General features: G+C 42.7%; 1 long non-coding RNA gene across 1 annotated transcript in view; it reads right to left on the bottom strand.

Annotated features, from left to right (window-relative positions):
- Window positions 1-2,753: 2,753 nt before the first annotated feature.
- The window catches only part of LOC114812797, a 158,087-nt gene continuing 136,713 nt past the window's right edge, over window positions 2,754-24,127 (bottom strand). The window contains exon 3 of the long non-coding RNA XR_003760426.2: window positions 2,754-3,778. This is a non-coding gene — a long non-coding RNA (uncharacterized LOC114812797). The remainder of the gene's footprint in view (window positions 3,779-24,127) is intronic.

The raw sequence follows: 24,127 nt of genomic DNA on the forward strand, positions 1-24,127 counted from the left end.
AATCACTCTTACCAAGATTTCTAGTTAATTTATAACTCCCCAAGGTAGTCCACACTTTCACTGAGCCTGTGCCTTCTCACCTTAACTCTACTACTTCATACTTCAAAATTATGCACCCTTTTACCATCATTAGATATAGAAATCTGTAGCAGCTCAAGTATCTCTAAAACCTCTGGTGCCAGAAAGTTTTTAGCACACAGACTGTGAGCCCCATGTGGGACAGGTACTATGTACAACCTGATTAACTTGTATCTACTGCAGTACTTGGAACAGTGTTTGGCACATAAGAGCTTGACAGATTCCATAATTATTATAATTATTGTACAGAAATGCATCCCTTAACTAAATGTTGGGATTCCTTGGGAGAATTATAAAGCCCTGTCCACTCATGGATTCTTCCATTCACAGGGATCCCAGCAAATAATTTTCTTCTTATTTCTCAGATTGCTATTTCCTTTCATCTGCTGTAATTTCTTGGACAGATCATTAAATAATAATAATGATGGTATTTGTTAAGCACTTACTCTTTGCCAAGCACTGTTCTAAGCCCTGCGGGAGATACAAAGTAATCAGATTGTTCCACGTAGGGCTCACAGTTTTCATCCCCATTTTCCAGATGAGGGAACTGAGGCACCGAGAAGTGAAGTGACTTGTCCAAAGTCACACAGCTGATAAGTGGCGGAGCCAGGATTAGAACCCGCCATCTCTGACTGCCAAGCCCGGGCTCTTTCCATCAAGCCACGCTGCTTCTCTAAAGACATTCAAGACATTCTGATTCATTTGGAGCAGGGAAGGTGACCTGCAACTCTGTTCTACTGTACTTTCCCAAGGATTTAATACAGTGCTCTGCACACAGTAAGCCCTAGCAATCATTTGTATTTACTGAGCGTTTACTATGTGCAGAGCACTGGACTAAGCACTTGGGAGAAGACAATACAACCGAATTAGCAGACCCAATCCATGCCTATAGCGAGCTTATTAATAATAATAATAATAATGTTGGTATTTGTTAAGCGCTTACTATGTGCAGAGCACTGTTCTAAGCGCTGGGGTAGATACAGGGTAATCAGGCTGTCCCTCGTGAGGCTCACAGTCTTAATCCCCATTTTACAGATGAGGTAACTGAGGCATAGAGAAGTTAAGTGATTTGCCCATAGTCACACGGCTGACAAGTGGCAGAGCCGAGATAGTCTAGTGGGGCACTGTACTGAGAGTCTGGCACATAGTAAGCACTTAAATACCAAAAATATAAATAGTACAACAGATTTTAAGCACGGTGTGGGCAGGGAACATGTCTGTCAACTCTGTTGTGTTGTACTCTCTCTCCCAAGCACCTAGTATGGTGAACTGCACATAGTACGCACTCAGTGAATGCCAGTGACTGATAAATTCCAAGAGAGTTGATGGGAACCATTCTAGCCCACAAAACCTATGGTGTACAGGGGGAGACAGACAAGAAAGTAGATTACTCAAAGAAAATAGCACCTCACAGTTAGATTTACAAAAGTACTGTGGGTTTGGAGTAATAAATGTGGAAAACTAGGGCAGTTTTCTCTGGGCAATGCTTTTCTAAACAAAGGGTGGGAAGTCGCACCCAGAAAACACTAGGGCGATTATACAGACAAGGTTCCATTTGTTAAGCGCTTACTACATGCCACGCACTGGGTAGATACCAGGTAGTCACATTGGACATAGTCCTTGTCCCATGTGGGGTTCACAGTCTTAAGCTTCATCTTACAGATGGGATAACGGACACAGAGAAGTGAAGGAACTTTCTCAAGATCACACAGCACACCAGGGAGGAGTCGGAATTAGAACCCGGGTCCTCCTGATTCCCAGGTCCATGCTCTATCCATTTGGCCACACTGCTCCTGCTCAAATCACTGTCATCTCTGTCCCCAGGGTCCTGCTGCTAACAATACCCGCTAGGTTTCAACAGGCCCACGATCACTGGACCATTCCTAGCTCATCCTGCTGATTATCTACAAGCTGATTATCCAGCTTGAGGGGATCCCAGACCATTTGCTGACAGCTTTCAGTCAGCAAAAAGAGGAGAAATTCAAAACCTGCCCATTTTGCTTCTTTTTAGCAACTCCTGTAAGCAGTATAGCCTAGGGGAAAGAGTGCGGGCTTGGGAGTCAGAGGATTTGAGTTCTAACCCCAGCTCCACCACTTACCTGCTGGGTGACCTAAGGCAAAATAACTTACCTTCTCTGGGCCTTGGTTTACTCTTCCATAAAATAGGGATTCAATACCTGTTTTCCCTCCTTCTTAAACTTTCAATCAGTCAATCGTATTTACTGATTCATTCATTCCATCGTATTTATTGAGATCTTACTGTATGCAGAACACTAGACTAATTGCTTGGGAGAGTATAATGTAACAATGTAACAGACACAGTCCCTGCCCAGAACAAGCTTACAGTCTAAAAGGAGAGACAGACATTAAAATAAATTACAGACCAATGATAATATGATAAATACATTGTACCTAAGTGCTGTAGGACGGTCAGACCTGATTAACAAATACCATATGATCATTATTATAATTCATAACATATCAACTGTGAGATTTTCACTATGGTTTTCATTTGAGTTTACAATAATTCCATTCACTTTTTGTCCTACTAAACATCTCGCTGTCGTTATAAACTGGGGAAGGTTCTTTTGAGCTCCCGCTGAAAAATTCAGAGCCCAGACAGTTGCTAGGAAACCAAATCCTCAAGATTTTATTCAGTAAAAATGTAATTATACATTTGTTTCCTTAAAAAAAATTTCTGCTAATTTTTCTAACTAAATTGAGTCTAACACCATCGTCCTATGTACAAAATTAATAAAATTAACAATAAATATCAATAGGAGCAATAGTGGAGGGCAAATAAGAACTGTATTTACAATGCATTCTATGTCTTCTCGATTCATTCTTTGGGATAAAATGATATAGATTTGACACAAAATGCAATATGCACCGTGAAGTTCTTGTCTTCAAAAATATTTCATTCACTTCCTCTGAAATGATAAATAAGGATCTACCTGAGGAAGGTGGTGAAATTTACTCCTAATAGATTCTCAAATTTGTGATTAATATTGCATGATTGTCATTGTCGTGGAAAAGTTTCCCATGAATCTGAAACTAAGATAATCAAATCTACTGTTTTTATGACACACATTATTCATAAGCTTATAGATAAGGGTTGCTTTTTCATTACAGAAAAGCTAGTTAACAATCTAAGTATGCGCATCTGACCCTTCAACTACCAGCTTATCTGTGGGATGCATTGAGATAGAGTTATTAATTCTGTTTCCTTTAGATTTTTATTCTTTTGTTTAGCAGGTCAACCAGGGAGAATGACATGGTCTCCATTAATAATCATTACCTGTGACTTGGGAGGAAGAAGCACAACATACTCTGCATAAAGTGAGAGTTTCTTTACAGACAAAAGAAATTTAAATGCCACCCACTGCAGGAAATACATTTCTTTAACACAAGCCATCAAAGTGACTGTAATAGTTTACAGCCAGAGAAATGCCAACGACTGAGTTGGGCAGTATTGGAATAGCGACCTGGGGTCTTTCCAAACGCAGACAAATCTCCTGATTTGTTTTCAGGAAGTCTTTCCACACAGCCCCCAGATGGATAAATTTGAACATTTCAGCAATTGTCCTGCTTCCGGCAAGGCTTTTAAATTGCGTTAAGGCTCCCGGAGGGTCCGCGTTTCCAACTTCAGTGGGTCTGGATCATTCAATCCTTGAGCAGGAAGGTACGCTTGGACTCGACCCTGTTGAAGCACACTGCCCATAAGTCCAAGTATCTTTTTAAGATATTTGTTAAGTGCTTACTATGCGTAAAACACTATTCTTTCATTCAGTTGTGTTTATTGAGTTCTTACTGTGTGCAGAGCACTGTATTAAGCACTTGGGAGAGTACAATATAAGAATAAACAGACATGTTCCCTACCCACAATGAGCTCACAGTCTAGAGGGGGAGACAGACATTAATATAAAAAAAAATTCTAAGCACTGGGGTAGATACAAGTTAATTAGGCTGGACAGAGTCCCTGTCCTGCATGCGGTTCACAGTCAATAATTAGGATATCTGTTAAGCGCTTCCTACATACAAGGTAATCGGGTCGGACACAGTACCTGTTCCACATGGAGTTCCCAGTCTTAATCCCCACTTTACGGAGGAGGTAACTGAAGCACAGAGAAGTGAAGTGACTTGCCCAAGGTCACAGAGGAGACATGTGGCAGAGTCCGGATTAATAACTAGGTCCTTTGACTCCCAGCCTGTACTCTTTCCGGTAGGCCATGCTGCTTCCCCAGCATGATATCCCCAGAATGGTATTTCTGGTACTTAAAATTCATAGGCAATATTCACTCTACCGGCAATCTCGTGAGGCTACAGGGCTGGAACGGGGTGATACCAGGAATAGCGTAAGGTTCTAGGGGAGGAATTGGAGGCTTATGCCCAATAGAGCTGGCCATAAATACCATGAAATATCAAAAGGAAAGTAATTAAAATAGCCTAGTGGCTAGAGCACGGGCCTGGGAGTCAGAAGTCCCAAGATTCAAGACCCAGCTCCCCCACTTGTCTAGTATTTAATCTTTGGCAAGTCACTTCACTTCTCTGGGCCTGTGTTCCCAGAGATTAAAACTGTGAGCTGCATCCAACCTGATTAGGTGATATCTACCCCAGCGCTTAGTCTAATGTCTGGCACACAGTTAGCGTTTAACAAATACCATAAAAAAAAAAAAATAACCCTGAGGGGCCAAGGTCAGGCATGGGGTAAAGGAAGGTAAGCATCAATCATTCAATAACATCTCTCACCAGATCTGTTAGCGACTCAATTCCGACTCACAGTTTCACTTGCGATGGGCAACCAAAGTGGCTCATAGCAAAGTGACATGTGAATGCCTGATGGAAAGATTTCCAATTACCCATTGGCTGGGAAATGAAACACTCTGGGGTGAGCGTGCCTTTCCCAGCACAATGCTCAGAAACGTACGGAAAATGTGTCTAAATAATCACATCGCTAATGAAATCAGCGCCCCTGCCCTCTTTCTGGGCAATGTGATGAAACTCAATAAAAGGCTTTTCCTTCAAATAACCGAGATGTCTAAATGAAAAATGTGCAATATTTATAAATGTGCGCTTTCCAATTGTACGTTGCCTCATTGTTTTTCAGCGTCTAGAATTCCGCTGCAGCAGCTCTGAAAATACCGCAATCGAGTAATGCCAGCGGAAAAGGGAGATGTATGTTACAAACCCAAGCATATTTGAGGACAAGAAATAGCAATGGATGGCTGCTTCTTCAACCCTGAACCTTGTAATGTCAGTGTCCAAGAGGACACCCGCCCAAAATAGACTCAAATTCAAAGTTCACTCGAGGTTTCAGGTTGGTGGGACCCAAAAGGTTTTAGAAACAGGCCATAATACTTCTCGGAAATGTGTCCGTTAAACTGTAGTATTGTACTTTCCTGAGCGCTTAGCACTGTGCTCTCCATACGGTAAATGCTCAAATACAGTTGAATGAACGACAATCATCTTACGGTTCTCTAGACTGTAAGCTCATTATGGGCAGGGAGAGTGTCTTCTAATTATCTTGTACTGTCCTCTCCCAAATGCTTAGAACAGTGCTCTGCACATATTAAGTGCTCAATCAACACCACTGATTGACAAGAAGAAACTATTCCAACTTTCCTTATCACCAAATTACCTGGGAAGCAGTGTGGCCTAGTGGAAAGAGCACGGGGCTAGGAGTGAGAGGACTGGATTCTAATCCCTGCTTTGCCACTTGCCCACCGTTCAGGTTTGTGCAAATTACATATCTTCTCTGTGCCTCAGTTTCCTCAACTGTAAAATGGGGTCAGGACCCTCCTACTTAGCACTTACTGTGAGCAGAATACTGGACTAACCACTTGGGAGAGTACAATATAACAATGTAACAGACACATTCCCTGCTCACAACCAGCTCACAGTCTAGAGGAGAAGATTGATAATAACATAAATAATATTACAGTTTTGTACATAAGTGCTGTGGGGCTGGGAACAAGGGGTGGGGGTTAAATAAAGGCAGCAAGCCAGGGTGATGCAGAAAGGAGAAGAAGAAGAAAGGAGGGCTTAGTCAGGGAAGGCCTCTTGGAGGAGATGCCCCTTCAATAAGGCTGTGAATGTGAAGAGAGTAATTGTCTGTCAGATATGAAGAGGGGAGGTGTTCCAGGCCAGAGGCAGGGCACGGGCGAGAGGTCACCGGCGAAATAGATGAGGTCGGGGTACAGGGATAAGGTTGACATTAGAGGAGCCAAGTGGGCGGGTTGGGTTGTAATTGGTGAGAAGTGAGTGAGGTAGAAGAGACAAGGTCATTGAGTGCTTTAAAGCTGATGGTAAAAAGTTTTTGTTTGATATGGAGGTGGGTAAGCAACCACTGGAGGTTCTCGAGGAGTGGGAAACATGGCCTGAATGTTTTAGTAGAAAAATAATCAGGTTAGCCGATCTTAGAACTGTGCTTGTCACATAGTTAGTACTTAAATATAACAACAATAACGGTATTACTGGTAACAATTGGTAATCATGGAAACAATAAGTGTGTGATTTTTCTAAAGTCCACAGAAGAATCCTTGAGTACGCCGAAGCAGGTTCCCCCATTCCTCACTGGCACACTGAAGTTCTATCAAGTTCCAAATTTAAACAAATGAGTCTACCCCACCTCTGACAGCAGGCTGGAAAAAGTACCACAATCAGTCCTATTTACTGAGCGCTTAATGTGTGCAGAACACTGCACTAAGCACTTGGGAGAGGACACTATAAAACAGACACATTCCCTGCTGACAACAAGCTGACAGTCTAGATGGGGAGACAGACATCAATATGAATAAATTACGGATATGTACATGTCAAAACGGACACGATCGCAAGATCACAAGTCCCTAAGGACCGGGATTTCAGAAGTAAGGCTAGCGTGGCTTTTATTTTTCCAAATGGTATTTGTGAGCCATTTACGTGTCCAACACTGTTCTAGACTGTAAGCTCCTCCACTAGCCCATGAGTTCCTTGTGGACAGGGAACATGTCTACCAACTCTGCTATACTGTACTCTCCCAAGCACTTAGTACAGTGTTCTGCACACAAAAAGCAGTCAATAAATATGATTGATTGTTCTAAGCGCTGGGTTGGACAAAAGATTATCAGGTCCCACATGGGGCTCAATCTAAGGAAGGAGACGGGTATTGAATCTCCAATTTCCAAAAGAGGAAACTGAGGCCCAAATAAGGGATTTGCCCAAGGTCACACAGCAGGCAATCGGCAGAATTGGAATTAGAACCCAGGTCTTCGGAGTAGAAAAGAGCCCGTGTCTTTTCATCTATATGACGCTGCTTCTCACAACGTTTGGTAATGTTCCAAGTCAGGCAACCAGGGAGTGAGATGATGGGTAAGAGAACAGGCCTGAGAAGCATTCATTCATTCATATTTACTGAGTGCTTACTGCATGCCCAGCACTGTACCAAGCACTTGAAAAGTAGTGTGGCCAGTCCAATCAAGTACAGGCTGTGAGTCAGAAGGACCTGGGTTCTAATTCCAGCTCCACCTCTCTTCTGCTGTGTGATCTTGATCAAGTCATTTCACTTCTCTGTGCTTCAGTTCCCTAATCCTTAAAATGGGGATTAAGACTGAGTCGCATGTGGGACATGGACTATGTCCAACCTGATTAGCTTGTAGCCACACTAGTGCTTAGTACAGTGCCTGGAAAATTCATTCACTCATTCAATCATATTTATTGAGTGCTTACTGTGAACATAGCACTGTAATAAATGCTTAAATAGTAAGCACTTAACAAATATCATTTAAAAAAAGCTAGTCATCCCTGAAAGATGGAAAGTGACATCCGATTTGGGTACAGGACGATAGAAATTGTACTAACAGATGCAACAATTCAACTCTAATACCACAAGAGGAAAAGTGCTCATAGCATGAGATTAAACCAAATTCTGGACCAAATTCCCTAAAGACGCTAAAATTTCTCCACTTAGCAACTTTTCTCCCCATATTCCGGGAGCTGCGGTTAAAACACCTCCATAGTGGGCAGATAGGGCAGAGAAATGGATCTCTCCTGCAGCCTTCTGACACATCCAAGAGGAGAAAAGGAGAAAATCATTTTAACAGCTCATTGCAACTGAGAAGCAGCAAGACATAATGGATAGAGAACAAGCCTGGGAGTTAGAGGACCTGGGTTCCAAACCCAGCTCAGCCAATTGTTTGCTGAGTGACCTTGGGCAAGTCATTTGACTTCTCTGAGTTTCATTTTCCTCACTTGTAAAATGGGGATTCAATACCCCTTCTCCCTCCTCCTTAGACACCGAGCTCCATGTGGAACAGGGACTGTGTCTGACCTGATGAATCCATACCTATCCCAAAGCTTAGAACAGTGCTAGACACAGAGTAGGCACTTAAATACTATAATCATTATAAGCATTAGGCTTCTATACACCTCTACTTCTAGCATATTGGGTATTGGATGCATACAGAATTTCTTTTCATTTCATCTGTCTAGTGTAAAAGCTCTCCCTCTCCCCCGCTTCTCCCTGTCACGGTATAAAGGGGAATTAGAGGTTTCACTTTGTAGATCTAGGCACCGACACAGCTGTTTTTAAAAATAATAGCCCTCCCTGCTGCCATTTTGGGGAAACTGGGGGAACGCAAAAGAAGGGTTACTATACCCCAAAGCACAAGGCAGCTGTGAATGGGAATTACTCCTTTGGTGAATCGTAAAACAACGCTCTTTTGCTTCATCAAAGTCCATGTGTTTTCCCAGAGCTGGTTGACACATGTGATCTACAAACATGGCACATACAATGGACTCTTCGCTCTAGAGTAGAAGTATTCAGGGAAAAATGGCCAATACTCCTTATATTTCCTAAAGCTTAGAACAATAATAAAGCCCCAAAAGATATATTACCTCAGCAAGCAGGACTGCTATGATAGAACACAAAACTAAATAGCCCATTAGCTCTTTCCAATAACATTATATGGCATAAAACAAAACATTCTATATCCTATATGCTACAAGTCATAAATGGTGGGAATTCCACTGAGCCCTCTATAAAACACCTGTCATTTTTTCTCTCTGGTGCAAATAATAATGATGAAGAACTAATCTTCCCTTCGTAATATATCTTTTACGAGAATGCTCTGATTACAGCTTCAGCGTAAATAAACAAAAAAAAATGTCCAAGTAGAAATGAGATCAGGTTAACCTGCTAGAGAAGATTGCTATCCTGACACTGAGACCTGACCTTGACTATTTCAAATGTTAAGATTTGATCTTCTTAATCAGTCGATTTATTGAGTACCTACCATGTGCAGGGCACCTTCCTAAGCTCTTGGGAGAGTATAGTATAAAAGTAGGTAAGCACATTTCCTGCCCACAACGAGCTTACCGTCTAGAGGGGGAGACAGACATTAATATAAATAAATAAATTATGGATACGTAAATAAGTTCTGTGGAGCTGAGTGAGGGGTGAATAAAGGGAGCAAAGCAGGGCAATGCAGGGAAAGGGAGAAGAGTTGGTCTGTCCATCATATTTATTGAGCGCTTGGAATGTGCACAGAACTGTAGTAAGTCCCTGGAAGAGTACAATATAACAACAAACACATTCCCTGCCCACACTGAACTTACATTCTAGAGGAGGTGACAGACATTAATATAAATAAATTATAGATATGTACATAAGCGCTGTGGGCATGGGAGGGGTGATGAATAAAGGAAGCAAGTCAGAGTGAAGCAGAAGGGAGTGGGAGAAGAGGAAATGAGGGCTCAATCAGTGAAGGCCTCCTGGAGAATAATAATAATAATAATGTTGGTATTTGTTAAGTGCTTAATATATGCAAAGCACTGTTCTAAACTCTGGGGTAGATATAGGGTAATCAGGTTGTCCCACGTGAGGCTCACAGTTAATCCCCATTTTACAGATGAGGTAACTGAGGCACAGAGAAGTTGTGACTTGCCCACAGTCACACAGCTGACAAGTGGCAGAGCCGGGAGTCGAACCCATGACCTCTGACTCCGAAGCCCAGGCTCTTTCCACTGAGCCACGCTGCTTCTCCAGGAGAAGGCATGCCTTCAATAAGACTTCAACTTGGAAAACACGCAGATAAACGGGACACTGGCTGGAAAAGAACAGGGTCCGTAATCAGAAAGAAAAAATAATGTAAGCCAAGATTCCAGCACAATAAAAATGTGACTCTGCCCTCAAGATAAAGGGGTGAAGGTGCTAAAATGGAACACAGATGACTGCCCTGTAGCAATAAAAGCAGAAGGAAAGGGAAAACATCCTCAACTTACATCTTGGAGGGTGGGCATTTCTCCACAGCAATTAACCACGATAGTTCTATTAAGGTCCATGGAACAGCTAATCGATAGGGCTTGATACCAGTTACAGTCAACAGGAATCCCTGCGTGTCTCCAAAATGCCCACCACGAAGTTTACAGCTCTTCAGCCTAAGACATGTACTGGTTCGGGCCCACCAGCCGAAATCCTCTATTTATACACCTCATTCATCATTCTCCACAATTTCCAAAACTCGTGCCCACTTTTCTAAAGGTGGGACATAAGCCAGACGCCCCTGTCCAATTGTGCCCTCTTACCATATAAAACTCCCCTCTTCCCCTGAAATGGAATACAAATGATATTTAATGATGATATTAATAATTATACTATCTGCAATATTTGTTAAGCCCTTATTTTGTGCCAGGCACTGTACTAAGCACTGAGGTGGATACAAATTCATCAGGTTGAATACAGTCCCTGTCCCATATGGGGATCACAGGCTTAATCCCCATTTTACAGATGAGGTAAATTAGGCACAGAGAAATGAAGTGACTTGCCCACGGTCATACAGAAGATAAGTGGCAGAACGAGGATTAGAACCCAGATCCCCCTGACTCCCAGATTCTGGTTCTATCCACTAGGCCACACTGCTTCTCTCAGTTCTCATATTTCCCTCTTCAGAGGCTCTAAGCCAAGCCCTCAATCATTTTGGTGGTCCTTCTCCAACTTTACGATCTTCCTAAAATGTGATGAGTAGACCAGAACTCTCTCACTATATCACAAGCAGTCGGTTTGATTACCTCACTGGCCTAGCAGAAAGAGTACAGATCTGGGAGCCAGAGAACCTGGGTTCTAATTCCAGCTCCACTACTTGTCTGCTTTGTGGCCTTGGGCAAGTCACTTAACTACTCCTCATCTGTAAAATGGTGATTCAATGCCTGTTCTCCCTCCTACCTAGACGGTAAGCCTCATATGGGATGGGGACTGGGTTCGACCTGATCATCTTCTGTCTACTCCAGCACTTAGTACAGTGCTCAGCATATAGTAAGCACTTAACAAGTGCCACAATGGTGATGATGCCCTTCCTGAAGACTTCCGGTATACCGTCGTCTCCATCACTGTACAAATTATGATCATGGTCAAGCCCTCTGTCATTATTTAATCGTATTTTGTATTTATTGAGCACTTTCTGTGTGCAGAGTGGTATACTAAGCACTTGGGAGAGTACAATACAACAACAAACAGGCACAATCCTGCCCATAACGAGCTCACAATCTGGCGGGGACTGGGGGCGGGGGGCGAGTCAGACATTAATATAAATAAATTACAGATACCATGTCCCACATGGGGATCATCGTCAACCGATTTACTACACATTGAATCCAGAGACGGTCATTACTAAATGAAGCAGTGTTGCCCAGAGGATAGAGCATGGGCCTGGGAGTCACAGGGACCTGGGTTCTAATCCTGGCTCCGTCATTCATCAGTTGCGTGACTTTGGACAAGTCCCTTAACTTCTAGTGCCTCAGTTACCTCATCTACAGCCTGCAGGTGGCCATCAGACACAGACCTTGTCCCTCAAGAGCCTTCAGAAGCAGCTCAAGAAGCAGCAAGGCCTAGTGGACAAACTATGGGCCTGGGAGTTAGTGCCTAATTTACCTCATCTGTAAAATGGAGATTAAGCCTGTGATCCCCATATAGGACAGGGACTGTATTCAACCTGATGAATTTGTATCCACCTCAGTGCTTAGTACAGTGCCTGGCACAAAGTAAGTGCTTAACAAATACTGCAGATAGTATTATTAATATCATTTGTATTCCATTTCAGGGGAAGAGGGGAGTTTCAGGTTACTGAATGAAGAAGCAAAGTGATTTCTCTTCCCTACTTTAAAGGATTGACTCCTATCTGATTTCCTTGCTCTATAACAGATTCAAACCCAGCATATAGCATAAGCTACCACTGGAAAGAGCTACATACAAGCTCCAGTTCTAGTTGAATATGGTTTGGATCGGGTTTATGGCCACATAAAGCTGTGAGCCCCTGTAGGACAAAGATTGTAACCAATTGGCTCAGTTCGTATCTATCCCAGCATCTAGAATAATCCTTGCTGTAAGGATTTAATAAATACCACAATTACTGTTAAGCTAAACCCTCTACAATCAATCACCCAGTGGTATTTACGGAACGCTTACTGTGTGCAATGCTAAACACTTGGGAGAGAACAATATAACAGAATCGATAGGCACCTTCCATGCCCTCAAGCAGCATGGACTAGTGGGTAGGCCACAGGCCTGGGAGCCAGAGGACCTGGGTTCTAATTCCTGCCCCGCCACTTGTCTGCTCTGTGATCTTGGGCAAGTCACTTCACTTCTCTGTTTCTCAGTTCTCTCGTCTGTAAAATGGGGAATAAGGCTGTGATCCCTATGTGAGACAGGAGCTGTGTTCAACCTGATGATCGTGTAGCTACCCCATCACTTAGTTTAGTGCCTTGCACACAGTAAGCGCTTAAATACCAACCACGATTATTATTATTACAAGGACCTTACAGTCTAGATGACAGAAGCTGCAATGATTTCATCAGATTGGTAAAAGCATAAGCCAGGACCAAGTGAAATAAAGGAAATCTTCAATTGCCTGCTCCAGGGTGTATTTAACACTTGGTTATGTACATTAGAATACTACTTCTTCCATAGACTCCCCGGATCCAAAGTACTCAGGGAGATTAACCAGCATGACATGAAAGCAAATTTGTCTTTAAAACTGAAAGGGTCTAGTGCAAGAGAAGCAGCATGAGAAGCAGTGTGGTCTAATGGATAGAGCATGGTCTTAAGAGTCAGAGGACCTGGGCTCTAATCCTGGCTCTGCCACTTGTTTCCTATGTGACCTAAGGCAAGTCACTTCATTCTGCTGGGCCTCAGTTACTTCATCTGTAAAATGGGGATTAAGACTGAAAGCCCCATGTGGGAGAGGGATGGCGTCCAACCTGATTAGCTTGTATCTACCCCAGCACTTAGTACAGTGCCGGGCATATAGTAAGCCCTAAAGAAATACTATTTAAAAAATAAATTACTGCATTTATGTTCCTCAGTGTTCTGCCCCCAGTAGGAATAAAAATTAGATTAATGCTACTGATTCTGAGACCCCCTAAGGGAGGGATTACGGTTTTCTGCCTTTTTATGTCTGAGGCAGACATTTGGCTTCAGACTGGGTGGGTTATTTCTACTGGAAAACAGCCCAAGAAAAATGTCCTCCATTTGCTACTTGCTGAAACAATTCTTCTCTATTTATTTATCATCTTGACAGTTTAGTACATTTCAAGCAACTGAGCAATTTGACCAGAGTTCCAGATTTGGAGATGACAGATCCCAAGATACCCCACCCCAAAATAGATCTTTCAGATTGTGCCTGAAACAGCATATCACAGCTGGCATTTCCTGTCTTTCCTTCTCACATTTCAAGGACTGTGCTCAAATACTCCAGGTTTTACTTGTTTGCTTGCTTAAAAAAACCAATAAAAACGGTATTTGTTAAGTGCTTATTGTGTGCCAACACTGTACTAAGCTCTGGGGAGATCCAAGCCAATCCGATTGGACAACTGAAGTAAAGTAAGGAATTGAGGTAACTGAAGTAATCATTATGGTACTGGTAATTATGGTACTTGATAAGTACTTACAATGTGCCTAGCACTGTTCTAAGTACGGGGGTACAAACAAGTTAATCAGGTAGGACACAGCTCCTGTCCCACATGGTGCTCACAATTTAGGTAGGACAGAGTAGGATTTAATCCCCATTTAACAGATGAGGTAACTGAGGCCCAGAGAAGTTATGTGACTTGCCCAAGTTCACACAGCAGACTTGTGGAAAAGGCAGGTTTAGAACCCACGTCTTATGACTCCTAAGCCATGTTCTTTGCACGAGAGCACACCGCTTTTCTAATAACGATAATAATATTTGCAAAGGGCTTACTTTGTGCCAAGCACTAGGGCAGATTCAAAGCAAATCCCTGTCCCTCATGAGGCTCACAGACTAGGGGGAGTGAGAATAGGAATTTTAACTCCATTTTACTGAAGGGGATACCTAGGCAGCGTCAAGTGACCTACCCAAATTCACATAGCAGGTAAGCAGGAGACCGGGGATTACAACCCCGGTTTCCTGACTCTCAGTCCTGTGCTCTATCCTCTAGGATCTGGTGCTTCGGGACCATAGAAAGTAGCACAATTCTGGGTGGGTGTCAGAATGGTCAGCTCCTATGTGCAATCATCTATCCGGTCAATTCTGTTTCAAGCCACCTCTGAATTGATTCCAAAGACCACTGTTTTCCAGTTTATCCTAACCATAGTAAGGGAACTCAAGCAATCAATAAATGGTATTCATGGAGCATTTACCGTGTGCAGAGTACTGTACACAGTTCTTGGAAGAGTACAACGCAACAACTGTTTGAAATGTTCCCTGCCCACAGGGAGCTTACAAGTCTAGTAGTGGGGACAATAAAGCAGCGTGGCTCACTGGAAAGAGCACGGGCTTTGGAGTGAGAGGTCATGGGTTCGAACCCCGGCTCTACCACTTGTCAGCTGTGTGACTTTGGGCAAGTCACTTAACTTCTCGGTGCCTCAGTTACCTCATCTGTAAAATGGGGATTAAGACTGTGAGCCCCACGTGGGACAACCTGATTCCCCTGTGTCTACCCCAGCGCTTAGAACAGTGCTCGGCACATAGTAAGCGCTTAACAAATACCAACATTATTATTATTATTATTAAAGAACCATAAAAAATCCTGGGGATGCCATCCTGCAGCTAAGATTTCTGACCTTTGTGTGGAAAGATTTTAAGAGATAAGATCTTGCCAGTTTTTCCTTGCCTTAAGCAAGTCACTGAACTTCTCGGTGCCTCGCTTCCTCCTCTGTGAAAAAGGGATGAAAATCTCTGCCTAATTTTCTCCACCATGATGGTATGAGCCAGTCCAAATGTGATCACAGATGCCAAAGGGCTGAGGAAAAGATGAGATTCAGGTCTTGTTTTTATACATTGCCCAACTGGGAATAGAAAATCTGCAAATAAAATCACTCAGTGGCATTTATTTAGCACTTAGTGTGCAGAACATGTGGGAAGGTACAAAATGAATGAAGCTTGACCATCGGTATGGGGGGGCAAAAGTGGTTAGAATGTCTGGAATGTTTAGGACTGTATTCTGTGCTCTGAAGCTCTCAAAAAATATCAGTGATAGAGTGGTCTGGTTTGGAGCATCCTTGGTCCCGGACACCAAAGCAGATCTAGGCCCCAAAGAAAGCAGAGTTCCGGATACAGTACTCTAGACTGTAAGTTCGCCGAGGGCAGGGAAGTGTCAACCAACTCTGTTGTAGCATACTCTCTCGTGCGCTTAGTACAACGTTCTGCACACAGTGAATGCTGATTGATTGACTGAGTCCCTGGAGTAGAAAGTCCTGGACTCACCTGACTTCTCATGCCCGCAGAACTATGAACCAGTCCAAAGTGGTGAAAGGAGGGATTGACCACTCCTTTCAGATCCATCAGACACGAGCATCTCCTGGGGCAGGTTTGGTCACTACCGCCAAGGAAACGGGCTTGGAAGCCCGCACAGTGTAGAAAAACTGTCACCAGCATTCATTACTTTACATCTTTTTCTTTTATTTTCCCCTTGTGACTGGAATCAAAAACTACTCCAGCTTTTCTGATTCTGCGATTTTAACTAGGAGTTAATAAATTGGGACCTGGTGGCGGGCTAGACAATCACTCTTCCACCCAATTCAAAGGCTAATTGAAGGGACATCTCCTCCGAGAGGCCTTCCCCAACAAACCCCTCAATTCCTCTTCTCTCACTCCCTTCTGCATAATCCTTCACTTGGATCCACTCACTTTATTCCCCCCTCTCTCAGCCCCACAGCCCTTAGATACGTATCCGGAACATATTCATTTTTATTCATGTCCTTCTCCCCCTTTAGACTGTTAGTTCACTGTGGACAGGGAACGTGTCTACCAACTCTACAGCATACTCTCCCAAGCAGTTAGTACGGTGCTCTGCGCACAGTAAACTCTTAATACTACTATGGATTGGGTGATGGACCAGAAATGGTCAGAGAAGGTAGGGGGGAGGTTCCTTTCTCTGGACCCAGCCAAGCGCTTAGTACAGTGCTCTGCACATAGTAAGCACTCAATAAATACGATCGAATGAATGAGTGAAAAGAATCAAGGACTTCACAAGAGCTTGACTGGGTAATAGTTGCCCTTGGTCACCATTTTGGGGGAGACCTTGGAAGGTCCAGGGGCATAGAGCAGTTTAATTCTCAAGGGACCCTCAGAAATCTCATCAGTGGGTTCATTCAGTCATATTTATTGAGCAATTACTCTGTGCAGAGCACTGTACTAAGCACTTAGGAGAATAAAGTGAAACAAAAAACACATTCCCTGCCCACAAGGACTGTCAATCTAGAGGATGGAGCTCGGTGAGCCTCATTTTCTTATTTCACTACTTTGAGCTTTGTCGATATTCTATTTTCCTTTTCTTCTTGTTCACTCCCCCTCACCCATTTCCCATACTATTATCCTTTTCTATGAGAAGCTCCTTTTATGAGAAACCAGCGTACAATCACCTATTTCTGTGTCTCCTTTCTACCTTGTGAAATGTCTACTATCAATTCCTCTTCAACTCTTTTGGCTATTTCACCTTTTTCTCCCTCAAATGCCTATTTTTCACACTTGTGTCCTTTGTAATTTACGGGATTCCCTCATTTGTCTCACACCTTTCTGGAAACGTTTGACCCTATTTCGAAACCCTACAGACTGATCTTCTTTGGAAATGATCAATTTCTTTTATCTTTGTGCAAGGAAGGTATTCATCTATATCTATCATGGTAACTCTACTTCAGTTATTGGGCCTTAATATTCCTTCATAAATGAAGCTAAAGCTTCTCACATTTTCTTAATGCTCCTCAGTGTAACTTTTCCAACTCTCTAAAAACAGACCACCTCTACCCACAATCCTCCAACTTCAAAAATATTTTAATTAAGCAATGCCAGGGCATCACAAAACAAGAAAGGACATTTAAGATAATTCCCACAACATGAGACTTATAATCTGTTTTAAATAGATCATTCTCACTGGATTAATAGATCTATCTCTTGCCACAGCTACTCAAGAATCCCCCAACAGTTAATCAATCAACTCTATGTATTGAGTGCTTACCATGTGCGGAGCTCCATACCAAGCACTTGGGAGAGTACACTATAACACAGATGGTAGACAAGTTGCCTGCCCACAGTGACCTTACCATCTACAGGCACTGTAATAATCACAGTTGATCTGAAAAGCACATCAATTTTTTTGTTTTAAAATTGATAAAATTTTAATAACTTTTTAAATGACATTAGTACTGAAAAGGAGAATCAATCTGATACCTATAAATCAGCTACCTAGTTTTATTTCTGATTTTCAATATTTTTCCATATGTAGCTCAACCAGCCTTCATTTATGTTACCCAGAATCCACTGAAAGAAAATGAAGTCAAAGCAACTAGTTTTTCCTCTGCTTCTAGGAAGTGTTGCTCCTAAGCTCCGGTTTAACTTCCCTGACTGCATAAAACCAAAGAAAAAATTGTTCTCTCAAAGGATGTTTCCATCTGCCTGTAAGTAGCTCAGGGTCAATATGTAGACTATCTCAGGAACAAGCTTCATTAGTGTTTCCACATCTGGGCAGAGACACAGAGGGACACGCTCTTTCAAGGACTACTCTGAGGTGGCTGGAGATGCAAAAGTTTCCAGACTTCCTTCAATTCAATGAATTAACGATCGCACTTCAGTCTCCACAGATCGGAGGAATCTATTTCCCCTTTAAATTTCTTCACTTTTCTTCTGCCTTTCCACCTCCATGGCTCACCGGCATCACTGGTCACAGAAGGATACTCAAGGGCAAACGTGTCAAGTCTTTTACTTTCCCAAGAAATCTACTTCATTGAATTTTAATGACCTCTTCTTTTTCTGTCCATTGGCCATAAATCACCTGCTTTAAGTCAAGCCGTAAACCAAACACCTGTACAATCCATTTTAGGAGAGCAAATCGAACGCTAAGTTGCACTGACTCAAAGTCCAGCTCTAGGCCAGCTCGATCCGCGACAGGGACCGCACCGCGCTTTGGGGAGAGGCTCGTGCATCATGAATAGACAATCAATATTTTATTGGTGGCATCTCCTGAGGTGTGAGCAGATGAAGTGCACCTACCAGAACTTACTCAGGACTTACTCAGCCACTCAAGCATAAAACCATCCCACGACTGAACGACAGCGGGAGAATTTCGAGTATCTGTCTGGACGAAAACCATTCGTTAATGGAAAAAAGTTAAACCAGGCCTCTATCAGCTCTCCCTAGGTAAGTGCTCTTTGGGCTTCTATAAGGTTGGAACTGGCACAGCTATAGGATTCTGATTTGAATCCTGCCACTCTCCAAGAGCCCATTTTTGCAAAACCCCTTCTGGGTCCCGGACCCCATTTAGTGGATGACATCCTGTGCGTCACCAAAGAAAAATCTGTTTCACATTATTTATGTTGCATGCTCTCTTCCATTAGCCTCTATATAACAAAACAGTAATTAGTTTGTGGGCTATTCTGCCCCAGATTGTGCAATACTTAAATTTTTTCTTTTTCTTTTTTACGGTATTTGTTTAGCGCTTATTACGTGCCCAGGAACTGTACTGAACACTGAGTAGATACACTATAATCAGGTTGGAAAAAATCCACCTCCCACATGGAGCTCAGAGTTTGAATCTCCATTTCACAGATGAGGTAACAGGCACAGAGAGGCAAAGTGACTTGCCTTAGGTCACGCAGCAGACAAGTGGAGGAGACATGATGAGAACTCGAGTCCTCTGACTCCCGTGCCCGAACTATATCCTCTAGGCCCTGCTGGCGAGAGTTTGAGAGCAGAATCTACCATCAGTTTTTCCTATCCGTGTATTCTCTCCATCAATAAAATGGAGAGCTTCTCTTAAACAAGCCTTTGCCAGAGCTCATCTTAGAGAACAGTACTTCGAAGACCTGGGAAGAAAAGAAGTTGACTAGCTGAAGAAGGAAATAAAGGCATTCCTCTTCACAATACAGATGACTTTTGTGGTTGATTAGCAAGGGAGGCCTTTAAGAGGAGGTCGTGTGGTCTAGTGGAACGAGTATAGGATTGGAACTCAGGAGGCCCAGGTTCTCAGCACAGGACCTCTACTGGTCTGCTGTGTGATCTTGGGCAAATCACTTTACCTCTCTGGGCTTCAGTTTCCTCATCTGTAAAATGAGGATTTCATATCTGCCTTTCCTACAGTTTAGTTCGGAAGCTCCATCTGGGATGGGGACTCTGTTCAATCTGATTGTCTGGCATCTACCCCAGTGCTTAGCACTGGGTCAGGATCTACGTTAAGCGTTAACTAAATGCAATAACTCACTGTGGGTCTCCCTGAATACCGGAGGGAAACCTTAACGGAAAAATGACCAAACTATAACAATTCACTCGCTCACTGGGATTAACGGTCATTTAACCCTTCCCACCGCCACCAATGCAAGACATCACTCATACCATCCAAGCTGGATAAGCAGCCGTTCCATTTGTGTAGGAGATTCTGCAATTTCGCTCATTCGGCATGGCCTAGCGGATAGAGCCCCGAGCCTGGGAATCAAAAGGACCTGGGTTCTAAACCCAGCTCTTCCACTTGTCGGCTGTTTGACCTTGTGCAAGTCACTTCACTTCTCTGAGCCTCAGTTACCTCATCTGTAAAATGGGGATTGAGACAGTGAGCCCCATGTGCGGCAGGGACTGTGTCCAACCCGATTTGCTTGTAACCATCCCAGCGCTTAGAACAGTGCCTGGCACATAGTAAGCACTTAAATATCATCATCTTATCTCCTGGTGGTGAACAGCTCTCACTGTCAAGTTCTTTCCCATAGGATCTTTTCCTGAGTAACTTAACTGAAGTCAAGTCTCCACTCCTCCAAACTCAGGAGGCCCAGAGAAGTGAAGTGACTCACCCAATGTCACATAGTAGATAAGTGGTGGAGCCTGGACTAGAACCCAGGTCGTTCTGATTCCCAGCCCCGGGCTCTATCCATTAGGCCACACTGCTTCTTGCTGATATCAGCTTGAGTCATCTTTGTGCAGATTGATGTGCATTTGGAGGCCATATAGAAGATACGCTAGATGTGATTTCTCCCTTTGGGGAACTCACAATCTATCAGTCAATCAGTCAACGATATTGAGCACTATGTGCAGAGTACTGTACTAAGCACTTGGGAGGGTTCAATACAACAGAATTCCCTACGCAAAAGAGCCTACAGTCTAGAAAGGGAGACAGACATTAATATAAATGAATACTGTAATGATGAAAAATATGCTCATTAATATAAATATAAATATTAAGGAAGTCACATAGGATCCATGTATTTATTTTGCCCTCTGGGATTTCCCACCAGACCTAGAGGCCCGATCCAAACAGGTACTCAATGAATATTGATGGGGATGATGAATGAGAGGGAGTGAAAGAACAGAAAAGATTGAGATTAGAAGCAGGGTTTTTCCACTGAGGAAAACTACGGAAAGGAATTCTGCTAATGGAGGTTATGAAAAATGACCGAGGGCGCTCAATAAAATGTCAGTTGTCAACAGTGAGACAAGGTTCAAGCTAAAATAAATACACCCTCCCACTGACATCAGATCCACCAGTTCTGAGGTTGGTGGGAGTGGAAGAATTAGGGACAGAATTGGGAATTAAAGATGCTCATTATTCATTTTCACTTGGGTTTGGCTAAATGTTTAGATAAAACAGTGCCATACATCAACCTGGAAGGAGCATAGAGTCCATATATTCTTTCTCTAAACCACACAGAGATCTTTGGATATTAAGCCTATTGTCTCTGGCAACATGTTTTTCTTTCTTTTTTCCTTATAGTATTTTTTAAGTGCTTACTATATGCCAGGCGGTATTCTAAGTGCTGGGGTGAAACCAAAACAACAGGGATGGACACAGTCCATGGCCCACATAATGTCTATTTACAATATCTATTTTACAAATTAGTGTCTTCTTAATGTCTATTTTACAAATGAGGGAACTGAGGCACAGACAAGTGAAGTGACTTGCCCAAGGTCACAAAGCAGACAAGTGGTGGAGCAGGGATTAGTACCCGGGTTTTTCTCATCAAGCCACCAACTCCTTGCGTTCTGCTCGAGTGATTTCCAGTTGGGATTACTGCTCTGGAAATAGGGCTTTTCCATAGTACGTACCACATTTTTCCTATTCCCATGGGGGTTTCCTAAACCCAGCCCAAATACCAGACTTTAGATTTCTTGGTCCAGTATGGTAATAACAGACCTTCCATACAGCTCATGGATATATAGCACCCCCAGCCTTTCACTCATAAAACACTACCTAATCACACCGTGCTCAATACACTGTGTATGTATAAAAGCATATGCTTGACTATAACATTCTGGTCTCTAAACTGAATTCTCACCATGTACTGCACGGTTCCTAATATGCTATGCAAAATGTAAAAATGAATCAAAACCAGAAACGAAAGTTACATACATAAAGCCCACACCTGCTTAAAATGTGCATTTTCTCTATTTCTTTCTCAGATCTATAGGAAATTATGGACCAACTGCAGAGCAAAAATGATTTCTTGGAAGAGCTGGGTTTCCCATTGTGCCCGAGGTATTAGGAAGGATATTATGGTTATGCTAAATCTTCCTGCAGTTGAGTTGCTGTGAATTGCTAGAGTAAAGGAAAATCATTATTACAGCATCCTTCTCAAAAAAAAGCAAGTAATTTTATATAAAGTTGACAATAATCTTTAGATATGCTGTACCAAAAAGTAAATTTACAATTCCCAATAATCAGTCACTGTTTTATTTGACTCTGGTCTGCTTTCAAGTTCCACAGACATTAATTTTGGGGTTTTTTTTGTTTTTGTTTTCTGTTTATTTTCCCTCAGTAGGGAAGAAAATTCAGACAAATTAAATTCGGGCTTGTTACAGCCATGTGCTTGGATGGTGATAACCCATTGTTTTTCGTGCTTCTTGGTAGGAAGAAAATAAGAAGAAAAACATTCCTACCAATCTTCTTTGAATACGAAAATGCAGAATAAGCAGCATAATCATTGGCAATCCCCTGGGTGTTTGTAGTATACAGGGACGATCATTCAAAACAAATTCATTACTTCCATAAAAATCCCTTTCTAAAACTGGGTGGCTTCGGATCCTCTTGTCGTCTGTGTTAGAAAAACCAATAAGATTAGAGGACACACTCAAATTTGACTACACTGAAATTATTCCAGGGATCAAGACCAAATTACTAGATTTTTTTTTTTTGTCTCTTAGGTCATCATCAATCATATTCATTGAGCGCTTACTATGTGCAAAGCACTGTACTAAGCACTTAGGAGAGTACAATACAACAGTTGGTGGACATGGTCCCTGCCCACAAGGAGCTCACTATTTTAGACGTATTCTACATATAACGTGTGCATGAACTGAAGACTCAATGAGATCACTGTTTTCTGCTCAGCTGTTTTGTTGAAGCAGGGTCACACACACCAGCATGGGGGAACTCTAGTGCCTCAGTGCTTAGAACAGTGCCTGGCACATAGTAAGCGCTTAAATACCCCAAACTCACAAAGAAAAAAAAAGGGTAGCGTCCACCCGGGAAGAGATAAAGAACAGACCAAACGGAGTTCAGTCCAAACCCGTCTGACGTTGTCTAATAGGCATTTTGGAGCAAGAGGTCTGAAGGACCCCAGGTTTCAAAGATGTCCATAACACCTCCAGATTAATCCATGGCGTTTATTCAATGGAGAAGCAGCATGGTCTAGTAGAGCACAGGCCTGGGAGTCAGATTGACCTGGGTATGGTCCCGGCTTCTCCACTTGTCTGCTGTGTGACCTTAGGCAAGACACTTCACTTCTCTGGGTCTCAGTTACCTCATCTGGAAAATGGGGATACGAGACTGTGAGCCCTATGTGGGACATGGACTGCATCCAATCTGATTAGCTTATCTCTATCCCAGTGCTTAAAACAGTGTTTGGCACATAATAAGAACTTAACAAATACCATTTTAAAAAACCAATGGAATTTATTGAGGGTTTACTGTGTGCAAAGCACTGTACTAAGGGCTTGGGAGACTACAATATAACAATACAACAGACACATTCCCTGCCCACAACAAGTTTATACTTCCAAGATACCAATAATAATAATAACAATAATAATTGTGATATTTGTTAAGCACTGGGGTTGATACAAGTTAACCAGGCTGGACACAGTTCCTGTCCCAAATGGGGTTCACAATTTAGGTTGGACAGAGTAGGATTTAATCCCCATTTTACAGATGAGGTAACAGTCTCAGAGAAGTAAAGCGACTTGCCCAAAGTCACACAGAAGGCAAGTGGCAGAGCCAGAAATAGAACCAGGTCCATCTCGGGTCTGTGCTCTATCCATTAGGCCACTTTACTTCTAAAGATGTCACAGGAAAAGTTCACCCAGATTGGGGGCGCCTAGAGTCCAGTCAACCATAGCATCAGGGTCCTGCATCTAACATCATGCCTCTGCTGTGATGTGTGTGTGAGGAGATGGTTGGTGTTTGAATGGGGAGTTCAAACTGCGGGGATTTAACTGGGAGACAAAGACATGACTTGGAGATACAACGAACTGTGTGACCTAGTGGAAAGAGCCTGATCCTGGGAATCAGAGGGCCTGGGTTCTAATCCCAGTTCCAAAATTTGTCTGAGGTGTGACTTTGGGAAAGTGTCACAACTTCAGAG

Source organism: Ornithorhynchus anatinus, chromosome 6, assembly GCF_004115215.2.
Source record: "Ornithorhynchus anatinus isolate Pmale09 chromosome 6, mOrnAna1.pri.v4, whole genome shotgun sequence".
NCBI lineage: Eukaryota > Metazoa > Chordata > Mammalia > Monotremata > Ornithorhynchidae > Ornithorhynchus > Ornithorhynchus anatinus.